This window comes from Limanda limanda, chromosome 8 (assembly GCF_963576545.1).
Source record: "Limanda limanda chromosome 8, fLimLim1.1, whole genome shotgun sequence".
Lineage (NCBI taxonomy): Eukaryota > Metazoa > Chordata > Actinopteri > Pleuronectiformes > Pleuronectidae > Limanda > Limanda limanda.
This window is the reverse complement of record NC_083643.1, coordinates 24,222,129-24,244,000: the sequence shown is the minus strand read 5'-3', so window position 1 is coordinate 24,244,000 and position 21,872 is coordinate 24,222,129. Positions and strand designations below refer to the sequence as shown.

The 21,872-nt window shown below is 41.2% G+C and overlaps 2 long non-coding RNA genes across 2 annotated transcripts; both read left to right on the top strand.

Moving 5' to 3' along the window:
- Positions 1-5,437: 5,437 nt before the first annotated feature.
- On the top strand, positions 5,438-6,088 carry LOC133009364 (uncharacterized). Its single transcript, XR_009680534.1, has 3 exons — positions 5,438-5,534; positions 5,654-5,747; positions 5,839-6,088. It is a non-coding gene; the product is annotated as an uncharacterized LOC133009364 (long non-coding RNA).
- Positions 6,089-8,160: 2,072 nt separating this feature from the next.
- On the top strand, positions 8,161-8,788 carry LOC133009313 (uncharacterized). Its single transcript, XR_009680533.1, has 3 exons — positions 8,161-8,234; positions 8,354-8,447; positions 8,539-8,788. It is a non-coding gene; the product is annotated as an uncharacterized LOC133009313 (long non-coding RNA).
- Positions 8,789-21,872: the final 13,084 nt, after the last annotated feature.

Sequence of the window (21,872 nt, the reverse complement as noted above, 5' to 3'; positions counted from 1 at the left end):
TCTGTAGTTCTCTCTCGTCCTTTATCAACTCATTTTCTCCTTATTATTCCCAATTAAAAAATGCCTCTCCCACTCTTTCAAGTTTTGTAAATTGACCTTTTCTGGAAGGGGCTGATCAGCATGAAATAATCCCCAAGTAGGAGCCTCAACTTTATATAAGCCATCAGTTAACAGTTTAAAGTTTACATTCTGGGGAATAATTCTCCTCGGCTCATTTGGCCAGTCGTCTCTGTAGCTGAAATCCAACGTTGATTGACGCTCGTCCATCAGAAAGTTCCTTTCCTCAGATGGACTGAGCAGCCGATCATGTATCTTCTAGATCAGTGGTCACCAACCTTTTTTGCACCAAGGACCGGTTTAATGTAGGCATCATTTTCATTGACCGGCCTTCAAGGTGTGGCAGATAAATACAGCAAAATTTAAAATAACACGACCGGCATAAAAACGAATGTTAAGTGCATGAAAAACACAACTCACCATAACGCTGAACCAGTGGGAGCCCTGGGCTTGCTTCTCTGCAACGAGATGGTCCCATCTATGGTTGATTTTGTCGTTTGTCTTGGTTGCTGTCAATGCAGAAAAGCCTGCTTCCCAAAGATAGGATGTTGGAAATGGTAACAGGGTTTTCAGTGCTCTTGTTGCGATGTCAGGATATTCTGGCTTGATTTTCATCCAGAACATCGGCAGAGTTGTTGTCTCAAACGTACGTTTAAGGTCACCGTCATTTGCGATCGGTTCACCCGGTTTCTTCACAAACGGGTTGCGGATCCAGCAGGCGTTGGTTGTTGTTTAACAAATGGTGGTTTTCCTCCAAAAGGCTCATTTGTTTGGTAACCAGTTTCTCAATCATCTTTTTCACCTTCTGGTGGCGCTCCTCCTCGGTCAGGGGCTGCAGGGGCCGATTCTCCTGCATCTCCTGAAATCACAAGTGCCTTTAATTTTCTGCCAGGAGTCGACAAGCAGCTTTAGCTAAAGTGCAAATAATTAACGTAGCTCGATCGAACTGCCGACCTTCAGGTTGGAGGACGACCGCTCTACCCCTCAACCACAGCTGAGAACACGTTATGGACCGTTTATCACTGGACTCAAACAACAACACAGCCAGTCATGTGTCGGGTCCTCCAGCATCATAGTTATACATTTCAAGGCAGTAAGTTATGCTTTGCAAGAAAAATTTTAAATTATTGCGGCAGTTAGTTAGCTAAAGTGCTAAAGAGTTTAAACATTTTGGGAGAAGGCGTCTGAACTGAGTCTTAAAGTGTTAATTTGGTTTTAACAGTTCAACACATGAAATCACACAATGTGGCTTTATAACATCAGATTTCAAAGTAAAAGGCGAACATAGTTAAGCAGTTACAAGAAACACAAGGTTATTTGTTAACTAAATATTTGCATTTATCACAAATGCATCCACAAGCCAGATCATAGGATAACTTTCTATGGCGAATTGGCTTTGACAGATATATTAACAGGTTGTTTTTGTGGCCTGGTATTTTCTCCTCATTCAATACAGTGAAATCACAAGTACCTGTTATAAGATAGGAAGCTTCAACAACCGGCCAGTTTATGCATACTGTTTTATTCTGTTGTTTTGGGTTGGGCTTATTTTGTGTTTTATGTTCAGCTAGGTTTTGGGTTATATCAGTTATTATTTTGTTGTCTTTTTACACGTAGCGACTCCCCTCGCATAAATACCTGTAGTTTAAGGAGCGGACCACTTGAATAGACGCACCAGATCCCTCGCTTCCGGTCCAGCGCAAAATAAAACACCTGCAGTACAGCCCCGGCTCAAGAATAGTAGCAACCTGACGACCGGACGCCGGCTGTGTGGCATTTCATAAGACATTACAGACCAAACAAATATAGATTAACACCCCTCGCCAGCGGAACGAGGTAAGGAAGCTGGTCCCTTTTTACTTTGCTGCAGGTAGTGCTGGGTGGGGGTCGCTATGTCACGTTAATTTATCAGACTTGTCTCACGTGGTGATTTGTTTACAGTGAGGTGGAATAAATAAAAGAGCCGTGTGACATCAGTTGAGAAACTCCACGTCGTATTTGGAGAAGCCGGGGGGCTGTTACAAGAACTATTTCCCCAAATCAGTTTGCAAAATGTAAACTATCTGATCAAGCTCTTTGTTGAACTTGACTAACTCAAAAGTCCTTTTTTTTTCAAAAATATAACTCAATATTCCACAAAAATGATTCTTCTTAAGACAATTAACAGGTTTCCTTTCAAAGTTTCTTCATAAACATTCTGATTGCTGCGGATTCACTTGGATTCAATCTTGGCCATCTACCACTCCAGAGTGGCACATGCACTTGAATTCACACTTGAACTTCCTTTGTTCCAGTATCCAGTTCAATCCAATGTTGCTTTTTTCCAAGTACATCCATACAAGTGAGTTTTTTTGACTAAATTGTAGCAGCAATTTCTATTTTACTACCACTGGTGGCTGAGCTCGGTTTTAGTTTTGACACGTGTAGAAAAGCTGGATGAGTAGAGGTGAGTCTAGTTGGTCCCGGTGACCGTTTATTGCAGAAAGGTGGATTACAAGCAGTGTTGGGAGTAACGGCGTTTAAGTATAACGGCGTTACTAACGGAGTTCTTTTTCAGTAACGGAGTAATCTAATTAATTACTTTTGTCATCGTTACAACGCCGTTATCGTTATTGATAATGTAAAGTGGCGCGTTACTACAATTTGGTTGAATGAAGCGTGCGGTGTCATATTACACCCCAGCTGCGTGGAGAGAGCAGGGCGTGGGGATGATGACACCGTTGCAAACGCGATGATGATTGGCTGGGTGGGCGCGCAGATGCCCTGCTCACGCTGTCTCACTGCACACTCTGACTACAGCTCAAGACAGCGACAATGGCGACGAGCCAGGGAAATTCAAACTTCGCTGGCTGCGGTCACAGGAGTTAAAGGATAAGGCTAAGGCAAGTTTGCTGGCAGAGTGCCGTAAAATTGTCCATGAAGAACCACAGCCAGGTACCAGCAGCACATCTTCACATCACACAGATTCAGCCAAAGAGAGCGATTTCTTTGCTTTTGAGGAGGATGAGGACACCTCTTCAGCAGAAAACCAGGTGGCAGACTATATTAGATCTTCAGAACAAAACTTAAACTCTCTGTGTGGATTTTCTCTCATCAAGAAAATTTCACTACGTTACAATGCTGCTACTCCATCTAGTGCACCTGTTGAGAGACTGTTCAGCCTGGGCAAACTTGTTTTCTCTCCGAAGAGGAACAGGCTGTCGGACAAAAGATTTGAAAAGCTTCTCCTCCTACGTTACAACCACTGGTTTAATTGTTAGATGAGAGGAGTATTTCAGTATAGATAGATTAATGCATTGATCATTTTCACTGAGAATGAACAACATGTTAAGCTACATTGAGAGTTGGATAGTGCTCTGTTTATTGTGCAATAATATACAGGTTCAGAGAATTGCACTACTTAAAGGTCAAATTTTCGATTGTTTCTTTTACAGAGATTTGCACTATACTTAATGGCCAGATCTTCCTTTGTTACTTTTTACCCAAGTTTACATTTGCGTGTTTTGCACTTGATTGCAAAGTGTGAATAGCTGAATATTATTTATTTTTAACATTTCATTTTGTTACTGTTCTGAATATTTAAGAGTTGGATAGTGTTCTGTTTATTGTGCAATGGTATACAGGTTCAGACACTGCATGAAAAGAAGCGTTTGTGTCAATCTGTGTCGCAGAGAAGTGTTGGCACATCCTTCGGTTAACGACTTTCACACGTATCTGCAGGCAGCAAAGGAAACGCTCAGGGTTCCTGCAGTTGTCACACTGCATGAAAAGAAGCGTTTGTGTCAATCTGTGTCGCAGAGAAGTGTTGGCACATCCTTCGGTTAACGACTTTCACACGTATCTGCAGGCAGCAAAGGAAACGCTCAGGGTTCCTGCAGTTGGCAAGCCTGTGAGCTGTTGAGATTTGACCCCCCCTGCTCCAACTCCTAGAGGACGCTTTCACATGCAAATGACAATGCTCTGAGCTTCACAAATGCAAATCAGTTTCCCTGAGAGCAGATAACACCAATGTGTAAGAGGCACCAACAAACTATCTGGCTGAGTAAACCAGGCTTAAAATAAATATTAAACCTGAAATTTTAAATTGTTCTTAAGTAAGTAAGTGTGCTATAATGAATTATATTGTATACCACGAACAAAGGTCAATGCAGTCAAAAGAAATGAAACAATGCACTTTATTTCAAATTTGTATTGTCATCCAATCCTAAATCTCAACAACTGTACAGAGTGGCATGATTACAGTCACTTTTTCAATTGTGCTGGTAAAATGCACAGAGGAAGTGTAAACCACACCTCTACCAGCAAATAAATGATGCTGGGTATGATCATCTGTGTCCTGTAAGCTCCAAACTTCTACTGGCTTTCCATAAAAATATCTGTCCTCCCAAAATACTGGCATCAAATTCACATGTCAATGGCAAACTAAGCTGTTCCATGAATTATAAATGGTACCTTTTCACCACTACTTTCAAAATTGCTATGAAACATTCATTGATTTAATGATTTAATAATAAAAATAGTAATATTTAATCCCCCATGGACTGCACAGTGACAAAACACAGCAGCCGGCTGTTTGGATACAACATACATCTCCACTCAGTTTGATTATTATTTTAAATATAAAGGAGACACAATATAGAGCTTAAATTCCTTCATAATTTGAACTTCAATTGTCTCATTGTTGTTATTAAACTTTCTCAGTATTCCATTAAAACAGTCAACACTTTTATCCAAAGCGACTTACGATAAGTGCATTCAACTATAAGGTTACGAACACAGAACAGCGTGAATCATGTGTGTAAATGTACTAAACACCACAAAAAATAAACCTGGCCTCAGTCAAATACTTATCCCATATGAATTAACCGCTGCTCACGTCACCCGCTCGCGTCATCAGCTGATGGACTCGTCCAATCAGAGCCTCGTAAACGCCGTGCAGCAGCGTCGAGTGTCCCGCAGACAGGAAGCGGGTCGTGTTTAGCTTGTCCCGTACGAGTGACTCTGTCTTCGGGGTAAATAACTTGCTGAAGTCGACACGACGCTGTTCCCTGGAGGAGAAGATGAGTGCGTGTGGAGGCAGAGCCGCGGGCCCGGTGTGGACGAGTCGAGGCGGAGAAGACGGGCGCACAGTCCCTGAGTTACGGTGAGCTAGAGCCGCCATGCTAACCACTAAGCTAACTGGTACATCTGAAAGCATGTCCGCCACTCTTTGGGATAGCGAGAAAGTTGCTTAAATACGAATACAGCATCGAGTGCTGGAGCAGATCTAGTGCATGTGTAAATATGTATGAATTACTTAGATGTAACAGTTTGTTCTCGTTAAGTTTTTTCATCAACGTGACTTTTTTCTGTATGTTTTCACAGCCTCAGCCCCCCCCCCCCACACACACACACACGCACACACACACAAACAAAGAGGCGTTAGGCTGAGACGCTGAAAGTCCGGATTTAAAGTGCAGAAAAGGAAGCCATTGAATGTAAGTAACTGTTTATGAATTGTTTTGGTGTTTTTTTGCTGTGGATCTTCCAACGGTGATGCAGCGCGGCTATTTCCGTTTATTAATAATAAAGTCATGTTACATGTGTTGTTTTCCAGCTGCCTGTCCATGACGTACAAAGACACACTATGAGCCAGTATGATCCGACCAGACCTTACATCAGCATTGAGGAGTTGTCGGAGAAGAAAGAGGGTAAGGTTATATTCATTAAATAATTTTCCAGTTACATGTAAAGGTGTATGTTGTAATTGAACTGTGCTAATTTTACTGAATGTGTTTACAGCTGATTGAAGCGGGACAGATGACATGGATCCATCCTTCCACAGCCAGGAGCCCACCGACCTGTGTCCCACACTTCATATAAGACTGGAAGCTACACTGATCTCACAGCTACACACCACAGACGTCTACACACTGGAGAAGAGTCCCACAAAGAAGTCATGACCCAGAGGCTGCAGAGAAACATTTCAAGCCTCATCTGAGTTTTTGTACAATATTTTTGCTGTATGTAAATAAAGCTTTCACTCCACATATACCTTGTTCACATTTGTTCCCTGTACAATATGTTCACCTATAACATCAAGCATCACATGAATGTTTAGTTTTAATTAACTGCAGTGCTTTTGGTAAAGGCTTACTTATAAATAATAATAAATATTAATATATACATTTTTATTATAAATATTGTGTGGGAGGGGCTTACCCCACGTGCGGAATGCTGTGACCCCACGTGTGCACTGCAATGACCCATAAGGTGACCAATAGCAACACTTCTACCAACCAATCACGAGTGACATTAGTTTCAAGGGTCTGTGGTTTCCTCCAATGGTGAGTAGAGAGAGGTTCTAGCCAGCGGCTGGACTCCGATTCATATGCTAATTAGATCACACGTCGCGATCGGTCCGCGAGGCTCAGCGAGCCCCCCCGCGGCTCTCTCCTTTGTTCTCCAAATCCCCCTTAAGGTCCGCAAACGCCGATAGACCCACCTTGTCTTCACTGGCGAACGCCGAGGTAACATCATGGAAACAGTTGGTTACAGCAGGGGATTAGGCCTGTCCGTAGAGGTTCACTGTGACAATAATACTGCTTTTCGTCTAGTGTCAAGCCTGTGAGCTGTTGAGATTTGACCCCCCCTGCTCCAACTCCTAGAGGACGCTTTCACAAGCAAATGACAATGCTCTGAGCTTCACAAATGCAAATCAGTTTCCCTGAGAGCAGATAACACCAATGTGTAAGAGGCACCAACAAACTATCTGGCTGAGTAAACCAGGCTTAAAATAAATATTAAACCTGAAATTTTAAATTGTTCTTAAGTAAGTAAGTGTGCTATAATGAATTATATTGTATACCACGAACAAAGGTCAATGCAGTCAAAAGAAATGAAACAATGCACTTTATTTCAAATTTTTATTGTCATCCAATCCTAAATCTCAACAACTGTACAGAGTGGCATGATTACAGTCACTTTTTCAATTGTGCTGGTTAAATGCACAGAGGAAGTGTAAACCACACCTCTACCAGCAAATAAATGAAGCTGGGTATGATCATCTGTGTCCTGTAAGCTCCAAACTTCTACTGGCTTTCCATAAAAATATCTGTCCTCCCAAAATACTGGCATCAAATTCACATGTCAATGGCAAACTAAGCTGTTCCATGAATTATAAATGGTACCTTTTCACCACTACTTTCAAAATTGCTATGAAACATTCATTGATTTAATGATTTATTTTTTCAGTGTAATATTTAATCCCCCATGGACTGCACAGTGACAAAACACAGCAGCCGGCTGTTTGGATACAACATACATCTCCACTCAGTTTGATTATTATTTTAAATATAAAGGAGACACAATATAGAGCTTAAATTCCTTCATAATTTGAACTTCAATTGTCTAATTGTTGTCATTAAACTTTCTCAGTATTCCATTAAAACAGTCAACACTTTTATCCAAAGCGACTTACGATAAGTGCATTCAACTATAAGGTTACGAACACAGAACAGCGTGAATCATGTGTGTAAATGTACTAAACACCACAAAAAATAAACCTGGCCTCAGTCAAATACTTATCCCATATGAAGTAACCGCTGCTCACGTCACCCGCTCGCGTCATCAGCTGATGGACTCGTCCAATCAGAGCCTCGTAAACGCCGTGCAGCAGCGTCGAGTGTCCCGCAGACAGGAAGCGGGTCGTGTTTAGCTTGTCCCGTACGAGTGACTCTGTCTTCGGGGTAAATAACTTGCTGAAGTCGACACGACGCTGTTCCCTGGAGGAGAAGATGAGTGCGTGTGGAGGCAGAGCCGCGGGCCCGGTGTGGACGAGTCGAGGCGGAGAAGACGGGCGCACAGTCCCTGAGTTACGGTGAGCTAGAGACGCCATGCTAACCACTAAGCTAACCCTACATCTGAAAGCATGTCCGCCACTCTTTGGGATAGCGAGAAAGTTGCTAAAATACGAATACAGCATCGAGTGCTGGAGCAGATCTAGTGCCTGTGTAAATATGTATGAATTACTTAGATGTAACAGTTTGTTCTCGTTAAGTTTTTTCATCAACGTGACTTTTTTCTGTATGTTTTCACAGCCTCAGCCCCCCCCCCCCCCACACATACACAAACAAAGAGGCGTTAGGCTGAGACGCTGAAAGTCCGGATTTAAAGTGCAGAAAATTAAGCCATTGAATGTAAGTAACTGTTTATGAATTGTTTTGGTGTTTTTTTGCTGTGGATCTTCCAACGGTGATGCAGCGCGGCTATTTCCGTTTATTAATAATAAAGTCATGTTACATGTGTTGTTTTCCAGCTGCCTGTCCATGACGTACAAAGACACACTATGAGCCAGTATGATCCGACCAGACCTTACATCAGCATTGAGGAGTTGTCGGAGAAGAAAGAGGGTAAGGTTATATTCATTAAATAATTTTCCAGTTACATGTAAAGGTGTATGTTGTAATTGAACTGTGCTAATTTTACTGAATGTGTTTACAGCTGATTGAAGCGGGACAGATGACATGGATCCATCCTTCCACAGCCAGGAGCGCACCGACCTGTGTCCCACACTTCATATAAGACTGGAAGCTACACTGATCTCACAGCTACACACCACAGACGTCTACACACTGGAGAAGAGTCCCACAAAGAAGTCATGACCCAGAGGCTGCAGAGAAACATTTCAAGCCTCATCTGAGTTTTTGTACAATATTTTTGCTGTATGTAAATAAAGCTTTCACTCCACATATACCTTGTTCACATTTGTTCCCTGTACAATATGTTCACCTATAACATCAAGCATCACATGAATGTTTAGTTTTAATTAACTGCAGTGCTTTTGGTAAAGGCTTACTTATAAATAATAATAAATATTAATATATACATTTTTATTATAAATATTGTGTGGGAGGCTGTGACCCCACGTGTGCACTGCAATGACCCATAAGGTGACCAATAGCAACACTTCTACCAACCAATCACGAGTGACATTAGTTTCAAGGGTCTGTGGTTTCCTCCAATGGTGAGTAGAGAGAGGTTCTAGCCAGCGGCTGGACTCCGATTCATATGCTAATTAGATCACACGTCGCGATCGGTCCGCGAGGCTCAGCGAGCCCCCCCGCGGCTCTCTCCTTTGTTCTCCAAATCCCCCTTAAGGTCCGCAAACGCCGATAGACCCACCTTGTCTTCACTGGCGAACGCCGAGGTAACATCATGGAAACAGTTGGTTACAGCAGGGGATTAGGCCTGTCCGTAGAGGTTCACTGTGACAATAATACTGCTTTTCGTCTAGTGAGAGAATTGCACTACTTAAAGGTCAAATTTTCGATTGTTTCTTTTTTACCCAAGTTTACTTTTTTGGGTATTTGGTTTTGTACTTGAATGCAAAGTGTGTGAATATTATTTTATTTTCAATATTTAATTTTGTTACTCTACTGAATATTTAAGAGTTGGATAGTGTTATGTTTATTGTGCAATGGTATACAAGTACAGATAATGGCACTACTTAATGGCCAGATTTTCCATGTTTCTTTTTACCCAAGTTTACATTTGCACTTGAATTTTATTTTCAATATTTATTTTTATATGTTTTAATTCTATGCATCATATGGCAGGCTGCAATCTATTGAGTTCAAATAAATACCAAATGTTCTAAAATACTGTATATAGTGTTTTTATTCTTCAATCAGTTAATATAAACATCTTTGACGTTACAGAACGTAACAGCGTTATAAAACATGAAAAATAACGCCACAGTTACTTTGCTGAGTAACTAATTACTCTAACAATGTGGTAACTGAGTTACTAACTCAATTACTTTTTGGGAGAAGTAATTTGTAACTGTAACTAATTACTTTTTAGAAGTAACTTGACCAACCCTGATTACAAGTTGGTGGAAATAAACTAAAAGATATTAAACTAAAGGGTCTTTTTCGTAGTGCACAGTTCTCCTGGCAAACGTCACAGCACACGGTAAAAAAAATCTGTTGCCTTCCTCAGCCACGCCCAGATGGTTTGGCTGCTTGCTCCTTAAACCTTTTCCCCTTGGGCTCCACCTTCAGCCTCTCAGGTCCAGTTCAGGTGTCCTCTAGGTGGGGGTAAAAACACCTAAGGATATAGTGTCACTCATTCATTCATACATACACACACATGCACGTACTAATAAATAAAGATAGCATAAGAGTCAACATACTGTGATGATATGTCATTTTAGTTAAATTTTAGCTAAATTCTGTCTCTCTATGTTTTCTACTTCCTGTCTTATTTTGTAGTCTTGTGTTCCTGGTGTGTTGTCTCTGTCTTAACTTCCTGTCGGTGATTATCTTCTTCAGTCCTCATGTGTTTCACCTGTGTCCAATTGCCCCTGTCTTCCCTGTGTATTTAAGCCACTGTGTTTCCCCTTGTCCTCTGTTGGGTTGTACTTGTTACACGTTGTTTCTCACGTCGTCATACGGTTAGTCTTGTTCTGCTGTTTCGTCCAGCTTCCCTATGCTTGTTTTCCTTGTTCTCTGTGCGCCTTGTCGCCAGTGCTGACTGCTAGTGTTCCTGTTTTGTTTGTTTGTTATATTAAATTACTTTTATTTGATACCTCTGCATCATGGGTCCATCTCTCCCTCATCTAACCGTGACACATACAGGTCAATTTGGCTCCTACACTCACTTCAGATGAGTTGGTAACTATCTCTGTACATTTTATGAGAATACTACAAATAACAAAAAGCTTAACAAACCCATTTATTTAAAAAACATACCTGTCGTTCGCAGAATTTTAAATTATCACACAAGAAAAAATAGACAAAAACAATATTTAAAAGGGAAGAGCCAACCAAGGAATAGGAGATTTTATATGCTCCTAAAAATTCATAAGCATCCTGAAAAATGGACTGTACCACTACAAAGACCGCCAGGCAGGCCAATTGTATCTGACTGTGGAAGTAAAACGTACCAAACAGCAGAATTTATCGTTTATTATTACAATCCATAGTCAATAAAACACCCATCATATATTAGAGATACATATCACTTTACAGACATTGTTAAAAACCTACAAATCCCTCCACATTCATTAGACAGCTTATATACCAATATTGATACCAGAGCGGGATTATTGGCTGTGAAAAACATAATGAAAAACTAGGACTGCAAAGCAGCACTGGGCGGGCCCGAGCACATGCATTTTGAAGCGTTGCATGCATTTTGCCTGAAAAAATTTAATAATGACTGAGGAAATATTTACACCTAGAGCTGTTCAGGGCTGGACTCTGATCATGAGACAGAAGTTTGGTGGTGTTGGGACAATGCAAAGTGGAGTTATGACAACATTGTCTCCTTTGGCGAAGGATGAACCTTCGCTGCTTACACGTTTGAAGAAATGTCCCAATTCTGAAAGAGAGAGAGAGACGTCACCTTTGCAATACATAAATGTTCCTTTGACGACTGACACTGCAGGAGAGGAGTTGTTTGTTTACAGCTCAGCATCAAAGGATTAATGGTCCATGTATGTCTGCGTTACAGAACATCGTGTTTTAATGGTGTGTAATCAAACTTTCACGCCATGCCACGGTCACACCGTGTGACGAAACATCCTTCTTTGAATAACTTTGTATCTCCATCTTGTTGTGATGACACTTGAAGTTGATCTGATGAAAGCCCTGGTACAAGCACCTCAAAGTAAAAATGTGGAATGTGGCCAAAATGGCCACTAAATGCAAAATAGCAGGCTTCCTGTGGCTTTTTTCCAATTGCACTTTGTTGTTTGTCTGGTCATAGATTTAGTGTATAGATTTTTTTATGAAGATTGGTCAATGTGAACACGTTCCGGGGGTCTCGGGGGGGCACCGTTGAGCCAATTTGCGACGCCCATTGAAAATTCCTCCTGACTACGTACATTTTCACCACTTTCTAACTTTATTCAAATTTTGGTAAGAATTTGAGCATGTTAAAGCCCTCAAAAAGCCAATTCATTTGCCTGAATAATATTTTTAATCCTTACACTTTCAATAGGGCCTAACCTGTCAGTGCTCGGGCACTTATTATTATTACCTTAACTATGGATTAAGCAAGATAACAGTACTTTTTCTTCTTATTGTGGTACTGAAGGGGATATCAGGTATTGTAAGTTTATACCAGTATTGTATCAAATTCTGACATTTTGGTATCGTGTCATTTTCTGGGCTAGAAGAGAAATAAGTGAAACATTCTGACTTGTGTGTTTGCCGTGTGCTACGTGGATCTCTGGCAAACGCTGAAAGGTGATTCAGGATTGACATCACCGCTCACTGAGCAATACAAGGGGAGCTGTTGCATTAGGTCACTGCCATAGTGTTGACTGCAGGGTCTGGACTGCACTCTGGGTGGTTCTCTTTCAGGGTCTTGCCACAAGCTGATAAGAGGTTTATTTTTTTAAGGGGGGGGCGGGGGGAGAGGGAGATTTAGTTTGTCTATTTATCTTATATGTGGTCAAACCTTTGCTCAGTATCAGGCGTGATATTAACCTCAGTTTGTTGTCACAGCGCTGATTATACACAATGACGATGAGGAAGATTTACGTAATGCTGATGTTCACGCTGTAGATAAAAACAAAGTCTGCACACAACCTGACCTCGGTAACTTTACACATGAATGCACGGTCAATACTCCCCCCTCAGCGGCCTCTGTACACACAGGCAATATCACAGTTATAGATTCAGCAAGGAAAATGCTCTGCTGCATAATTATTAGAATATTTCAGTGGTTTGAAATGAGTATGCAATTCAAAACCAATCTCTGCCACTAACCTTCCTCCTGTGCCTCTCATGCCGACACAGGCAGCTGAAGTGCCTAAGTGGACAGGCTATGTTTCCTGAGGAGTGTTTGTCTTGATCTTCCAGTCTCGAAAAACATGGCAAGGAGGCAGAACTAATTACTCTGTAAAGTGTGGAGGCGTACCTCTATTTTCCCTGGCACACACAGTGGTTGAAAGTCCGTTTTAAATTATTCCAGAGTATCCAGTGTTGCTTCCAACTCCCAGCATAAATATTTCCAACTATGGCTTTAATGAATCCAATTATCCAACTGGATTTTGTTTAATCCTACCTGATAGCATAATCTTTCCAAACCAGTTTAGATAGACACCACTCTCTTCTCTGTGGAGTTAGGGTTATAGGATTCAGGTTAGAGTGGTTTCGGTCAAGGTTTCCGTAGGGTGGAGGGAGTGGTCTCATGTTAACATGGACACTCAGATGTTAATATTGTATAAAGATTGGATGAGGTGTGTCCACCTTTAAAAAATCAAGCCAATATATCCTAGACACATTTTGAGCTTTTAACATCATTTGGAGCAAAAATCTGGACAATAGTGATCGTGGAGCGGAGCTGTGGTATCACAGTCCCACCGATACAAGCGCCTGTCCAATCACAAGTCAGTCTCAGCCGTCAATCCGTCAAAGACATTTCAGTTGTTTTTTATAGCATCAAGTAACAAGATAAAACCAAACTAGCATTTGAAAAACATTAGTTTATTAGGCAGGGTTTATGATATATACTGCAGCCAGCCACCAGGAGGTGATCAAGGGAATTAGGCTTAAATTTTGGGGAGCCGTCATGTCGTCCATCTTTATGCACTGTCTATGGGGTGAACACCCATTTATTTTAAACTTTATGGTTCCAGTTTAAAGGAAGTTTATATGGTGGAACTTTGACTTTTTCCCCTCCAAAGCTTGCCTGACGTTGTCATACTCATGATTCTAGTCAGAATGAGTCTGAGACCGCTCCATTGGGCTGTGATTATTTGGCGTGTTTCAACCGAACCAGGAAAAAAAAAGCCTCTTCGCTCAATTGGATAGACCTACAACCAATCAGAGCAACGTAGTATGTGACGTCAACCCAAGCGCTCTTTGATGACGTAGTTGATTACGTAACTGTTGATCATCTGTACATCATCGTATAAAGCCCGCCCTGACAATTTTATTGGTCCGAACAGCTTCTGTTCGGAGATAATTTCTCCCCGACTTAAGACCGAACTTCCCGACCAAAAAATGTTGTGGGCGGGGCTAAGTTTGTCTGGCAACCAGGCTACTCCAAAGCCATTTTGGATAATAATAACCAGCTTTTACTTGCTATATTCAAGTAAGTTTCTTTTGGCATTTTTAATGTCTAAAAACTCGCAACTGCTCAACAATGCCCTCCAGTAGCTTGCTGGTCAAGTTGAACCTTGAGACTTTGTAGACGGGGAAAGTGGCCGATGCTCCCATCCTTCGACTGGTCACTTCGAACACTGCCGTCCCAAACCAGTCCCTGATTGGGGCAGAAATGCTTCCTCATGAATATGCCTCTCTGCTCAAGGACACTGTTATGTGCAATGCAGAGTAGAGATGCTTCCTTAGGAGTGTGGTTTTGCCCTCGCTGATATTGTTCTGTGCACTGATATCATGCTCTCAGGCGTGATTGTTATGTGCAGGAAGTTTGAGACCAAATAAATGCTAAAGTAGCTTGACTTGCAAAATGGATGAAGTGTTGCCTCCAGTAGAAAACAATAAAACACTGAAATTTTGATTCCAGTGTGTTTATACTTCAAGGATCACATTCCACACTTAATCAAAGGTTAGATGAGTTAACTGTGCACTGAAAAAAGGGGAAAAGTGGGGTTGTCCAATTTACATGTATGTATTTAGTATATAAGACATGATTAGTTAATGTTCCTCATCTGAACATATATTATTCATGTAGAACTCTTTTAATCTTGAGGGATTTCAAATATATAAGACTTAGTCATGTTATGAATCAAGAAAATAGTTATGTTTCTCTGAAACTCCGCCCACTGAGAGCAGCAGAAGATTCAAGGGTCCGCCATCTTTTCACCTGCGTCAGACGAGTTCGGGTGGATCGGAGGAGCTCTCTACAAGGTAAAAGTTATTAAATCTTACCAAATGTTGGTCATAGTTGGAGTTAGTCACTGTAGACTAATTGTTTTATTTGCCAGGAATGTTAAGCAACATGTATAAATCCATGTTAATCTGTTAACATCGAGTGTTCTCAGGTTAGCTAACATTCCCATTTACTGGTGTTAGCTAGGCTTATACCGTGACTGTCATATGCTCGTTGATATTTCTCGAATATGTTCATAAATATATATATGTGTTTTTATAGTGCGAAAATGCATACAGATTAAGTCCGGTTATTCTCTCCAGTACAACGAACTATGAAGTTAAGAGCCATGCAGTGGGGGGAGGGAAGGGTTTGACCGACGCATGAGCTGGCGGCGTGATCGCAGTTTTTTCTGCTTTTTTTTTGTCTGGCTTCTTCGTTGTTCCACGTGTGGAGCGTCTTTGATGGGTACCAATCTTGCAAAACTGCTACTCCTTGCATTAGTTTACATCAGTTGAGGCGCCTTGCTCGGCCGAAGTTCTTCCATGTTAAATTTATGATACCGTGATGAGCTATGAGATATATGAAATATCGGCGTTAAGGAGAAAATAAAAACGGCTGTATATGTGTGTGAATTAGGGCTAAACGAAATGGTGTTCCATGCACCTCGCATTCACGCTCTGCCGTGTGAATATATTTGACTGTTTAGATGGAAACCTGCTGCTCCTAGAAGATAAATTAATGATCTTCTGATAATTGACGTGTTTGTTCAATGGAAGAATACGAGAAGAGAACAGAGCGAAGCCCAGTTGGAAACCAGAGATTTTACGGAGCGGCTCCTTCAAATCTCGCTCCACCTCCTCCGACTAAATTCGACCGACGCCACAATATCATCACATAATCATCGAGACTCTTATGAATGAGTTAAATCTTTCGTCAGAGCAGCGCATTTATCAGCCGCTCGCTCGCTCATTTTCCTCTCTCCCACACACACATACAAACATCAGGCACATGTATAAACTCAGCCTGCGTACAAACTACAGATTTTTAAAAACTACATAAATGTATCTAGAGCCGGAGGAGATGGTGTCGCTTCGTTTGGTTTGACGCTGTTGGCGCAGCGCACAGCGCGAATGACAGAGGCACAGAGCCGCTTAAAAACTGTAAAAAAAAAAATCACGGTCCAAACGTGTATGGAAGTGTAACGGTGTAAATGTGTTGTTAGTTAAATCCTGTTCAACGTGGAACTGCAGTCACACTTTTTTTATGGATTTCTTTTATTTTGCCGTGTTTGTCTTATTTTGAAAGCCCACAGCGGGAACTTGGGGATTAGTGTCTCCCTCTCCGTGTAAGTTGTGTTGCTCTGTCTGTTAGTGTTTAAGTTAGTTGCAAGTGGTTCATTTAGTGTATGAAACGTGTTTAGTAATATGCAACTGTCCCGTTGTATGTTACAGAGAATAAAGTTAAAGTATTTCCACTAAGCCTGAGTCAAGTGAAGTGAATGAAGAAAGCAGCAGAGCAAACAGAGACCTTCACAGAAGCATCTTTGTGCTGCCTCATTGTGAATAATAAAATAATTTTAAAATATATTCTTCCTTGATAGGTAATTGGTGCAGAGACGGTTGACTGTTCGTTTGAACATTGTCCCACAGGCTCTGTAGTAAATGGTGAGTATTCAAATGCTTTTATTGATTGACTGGACCTATTTAAACTTGATTTGGAAGACATTCAAAATATCCTGTTATGACAATGTTGCTGTAAATTTTCTGATTTATTAGGTCAAATTAATATGAGATAATGTTTGTATGTTTAAATGTTTTTTCTCTCTCTCCCTCTCTCCAGTGAATGTGGCAGTGTAACGCCGGGTTTACACAGGACGCTGAAGCCTCGCGTAAGCGCCGCGTAGATCCCTAGTGCGCAGGCGCCAGGCTGGTCACAAGAGACACGCTTTTCTCCGCGCCGGTCATCCTGCGATTCCTCTCCGTGATCACACATACTGCTGATATTTTTTCATTAACTGCAACAGCGTCCCAGCATTTGTCCTTTTTAATGTTGTCTTTATACAACATGTGCTGAGGATCATACAGCTCACTGTACTTCTCCATATCAATTATTAATTTAATGTCATCCTTCTTCAAGAACTTCTCCGCTGTTTGCTCCGTTCAATGTCGGGTGTCGAGGGTAAATTACGTATTCTCCACTCAAGCCTATGGGGAGAGTACGTAGACACAGACACACACCCCCCCTCTCTTTTTATCTTCATGACTGCTTGTGTGGCTGTAGTGGGGGGGCAGAGGGGGACATTTAATAATGTGATCGGTAAAATTGGTAAAATTAAAACTCCAGGACAACAGAAGGGGAATACAAACTATGGGATGCATATTTGATCATTTATCATATAAAATATGTCATCAATATCGTTTAAAATCATTTTTCACTGTGTTTCCCGGAGCAATACGCTCGCGTCAAGCGCAAAAAATAGACTCGACGCCGAAACGATCGCTGCACTGCGCGAGGCAGCCTTGGCGCAGCGCTGCACTTCAGCGTCCTGTGCGACCGACACAGAGGATTAGCATGGGAGTGGATGGGAGTCAGTACACCTTTCAGTATGTCCCACTGTTAAAATCCTTGCAGCAAATATTAAATTGCAAAGTCATTCTTGCTAAGATTATTGAAAATCACAGAGGACAGCGGGACATTGAACTTGACCCTTCGTTAGAATTCAGGTCCCCTGAAGATGGTTTGCATTTTAAGGAAAACAGCTTTTTGAATACTGAGGAATTACGAATATCTGTGCGTCTATATGTGGACGATTTTGAAACCTGCAATCCCTTAGGCACCTCTCGGAAGAAACATAAGCTTTGTGGTGTTTATTGGGTATTAGGTAACCTGCCACCAGGCTCTCACTCATCTTTATCATCGATTTTTCTTGCAGTACTTTGCAAAAGTGTTGATGTAAAAATATATGGTTATGACAAAGTGTTAGAACCTTTTCTGCGAGATCTTAAAACTCTGGAGGACCTTGGTGTGTATGTCCCTTTGTTAGGCAAGTCTCTTAGAGGTACAGTGCAGCGTGTTGTTGCTGATAACTTGGGGGCCCACGGTATTGCAGGCTTCACTGAATGTTTTTCAGGTGATTTCTTTTGTCGGTTTTGCACTGCAAAAAGTTGTGATATTAGGTCTGACTGTGTTGCATCTGGTGCTTTTAGCCTAAGAACTAAAGAGGTTTATGCGGATAATTTGAAAGTTGCTCTTGAGAATAATGCCCATTGCTTTGGAGTTAAAAGAGAGTGTGTTTTAACCAAAAATCTGTCACATTTTCACGTTGTCTCTGGTTTTCCTCCTGATGTTGCTCATGATGTATTTGAGGGTATTGTCCCGGTGGAGCTGGCTTACTGCTTGAAATCAATGATATCAAAGAAGTTATTTACATTAGAAGGGCTGAATAAAGCTATATTGGCTTTCCCCTATAAATGGTCAGACAAAAGAAATAAACCACATGTTGTGCCACAGAATCTCTCGGGTCGGAAAACTATTGGAGGCAATGCCCACAAAAATTGGAATCTACTGAGGTTTCTCCCATTTGTGATTGGACGTCTAGTGCCAGAAAATGAGCCAGCATGGCTAGTGTTGATGGATTTAAAAGATATTGTTGAGTTAGTTGTTGCTCCTGTGCATACAGATGAATCCATATCATATCTTGAAAGCAAAATAGTTGAGCACAGACAGAGGTACAAAGAGCTCTTCCCTGGTGTCAGACTTCTGCCCAAGCACCACTTTATCGAGCACTACCCCCATATGATAAGGTGTTTTGGCCCTCTAGTTGCACTCTGGACAATGCGATTCGAAGCCAAACATAGTTTCTTCAAGCGGATTGTAAAGCATACAAGTTGCTTTAAGAATGTACCTCTGTCTTTGGCTTCAAAACATCAGTTTATGATTGCTTTCCACCTAAACTCACCATCCTATGGTAAATCTAGCCTTGATGTATCAAGTCTGTCCACATTACCAGTTGATGTACTGAAAGAGGAAGTGGCTCAGGCTGTTAGGTCAAGATACCCCAACACATCTGAAGTGCATCTTGCTAATAATGCATCAAGTAGTGACATAGCCTACAGCAAGGGTATGATAGTTGCCCATGGATCAGCAAGTGGGTTGCCAGAGTTTGCTGAAATTATTCAGATGTGTATTATAAATGAGGAGTTGTTCCTCATTGTAAAAGTGCTGTGTGGGTGGTACAGTGCACACTACAGAGCCTTTGAACTAAGCTTGTCACCGTCAAGAGAAATAAAACTTGTGGCACTCAGTGATCTCACTGACACCTATCCATTGGCCGATTATATAGTTGGATCGAGCTGCATGGTTACCTTAAAAAGGCATATTCTCATAAAAGGTTAGTTAACCTCCAAAAACTGGTGCATAATATACATGATGAATTACAATTTGTATGGCCTCTGCCTTCACAGTTTGACACTGCTTGCCATGCCTCTTTTTGCTCCACATTGTGTTTGTATTTGATGTACCATATTGTCTGAGTTTTTGCCTATTCTAATCATGATATTATTATTCACTATACTGTATGTCACACATACATGTGGGTTACATTCTACCCAAGCTTGTAGTTTTTAGCCACAATTCCACTTTGCAGGCTGAACTTGAAAACATTACTGGTTGATTTTATCACAGGGTCTGTCGGATCTTAACAATTATTAAAAGGTAATAAATAATTTTATAAACAATTAATAAACAACATTTTATTTGTTATATATAACTGGAATAGTCCTTAAATTAGGGAAAGTTCATCTTAAAATAAAACAAAATTCAACAATCTTTTTAAAATTGAATCTTTTTCATCCTCTTCACAGACCAAGACCAAGAAGGATGAATTCCCCGGCCATTCTTAAAGTCATCCTGGGAGACAACAGCAGCCAGAGGTTAACTTTTCAAAATGGACTTCCTGAATCCGTTGAAGAACTTGTCAGCGAGGTTCAAAGACAATGTGGTCGTGAATGTGACTTCCGACTACAATTTATGGACGCACTGTTCGGAAATGAGTTTCTGAATCTAACTTCCATGGATGAAGTAAAGGATAGAGGCACCATCAAAGTAATTCCCTTGACAGAAGCCTCAACCCCCTTAGTTTGCGAATAGCCTCTCCACCTCAGCTACCGCTCATATTCATGAGGAATCCTCATCCCTGTCTAGTGGGGGTGTTGACACTGACATACTCTCCTCACCAGAGTCCTCCGGTTCAAGGTCAGTTTGGCCCAGCATCTTCCGTGTTCCTCATTTTTGTTATGATGCAGAGCAGGGTCATGTAGCATACAGTGAAAACGGTACCTTGCTTACTCCAGATCCTAAACTGAGGTCTAACATTCTCGAAGGACTGGTGCAGGAAATAATCAGGTACAAACTTTATGTCACAGATAGGCAGTTTACCCTTGTTGGAGAAGCACTCATTTCAAAGCATCCCTGCCTGACTGAGAGAGGCTCTCTCACAGGATATGCTGGGTGGAAAGCTAGTTTGAAAAACAAACTGGCGATCTATCGCACTCAATTGAGAAAACTGGGGTGTCGTGAGGTAATGGTTAACTCCCTCAAGCAGACACCAGAGGGAAAACCAAGTGCTGCTTTTGGAATCAAAAAACCAAAGCGGTCCGAAGTGAATTACTGCCCACCCTATCCTATCGGTGAAACCGACGTGAGCCTTGAGAGTCTGAGAGTGGAACTTCTTTCGGATGTTAAGAAGAGGAATAACAGGGAGGTGGTGAGGATGAAAATGGAAAAGACTTTCGCATACAGGAGATATGAAGTGGTACGTGACACACCCATGTCACAAGACTTCCAGACAAGATGGCCAGCACTCTTTGACGTAAATGAGGTATGTGATTATTGAAATATGAAAAGTATATATATGTTTTTAAGTCATGCCTTTATGAGTATTTTTGCAAAGTCTAAAATAGAAAGTAATTTTGTCTGTGATACTTTATGTTTTCAGATAAATGCAGAATTCAAGCGCATTACTACCATGCCCCTGCAGTCCAGATTTATCTCACAGCTGGATGTATTATCTGACAAACTTTTGAAGCTATTTGGAAAGAGAGGAGGACAGATAGGCAAGCGTCTTCAGGAAATTTTGCAACACATAACTCAAGTAAGAATTAAATTTGTGGAAAGAAAATACTGTGTTGATTGTGTACATATTTGATTGAGGACCAATGTCTTTCTCTCCTTGTACCCCTTGATTTAGGATGATGACGTTGACGTAGGACGGGAATGCGTTCTCAAGGGGCTGTGTGTGTATCTCAATGAGGACCCTGTAAATCTAGTGAGAGAGTTTGTGGTGAGTAAACTTATTATTATAACTTGATATTTTGTTGAGAACTAAAATATGTAGTTATTGAAACAATATGGAATAGCTAGCCAGTTGATCAGGTCAATGTGGTAGTGATCTTGAATTAAAAAATTTATAATATTTCCACTGTATATATTCATTTTGTTTTGTTTGTGACTGTGCACTCTGCAGGCAGAGGATGAAGCCATCTTCGAAGGAGCCATTGAGGAGACTACGGTGGGAATATACGTTGTCAAACATGATGCCACCAGTCAACCAGAGGACATTGGGATTATCCTTGAAGGCCAGCAGATATTGCATGATTTGAACAACGTTGCATTGGCTGCTGCCATGTTATTTGGCCTAATGTATGCGATGAACCTGAACTATCCTCCAGAACTAAAGTACACTTTCGAAGGGCTCCAGAAAGTTGTGATGGAGCTGGACGGCAACACACTCTCTAAGAAAACCCAAGTTCTCAAAAACAGACTCTGTGAGTGTGCTGTTGACACCACTGTTGCTCTTTAACTGCATTCATCCTGGACTTTGGACATGCACTTGTGCAACTCTCTTGCACTTCCTTTATGTATGCTTTTTGCAGTATTTACCTGTTGTATGTTGTTGTTTTTCAGAAGATTGTTTCTCCTGGGGACAT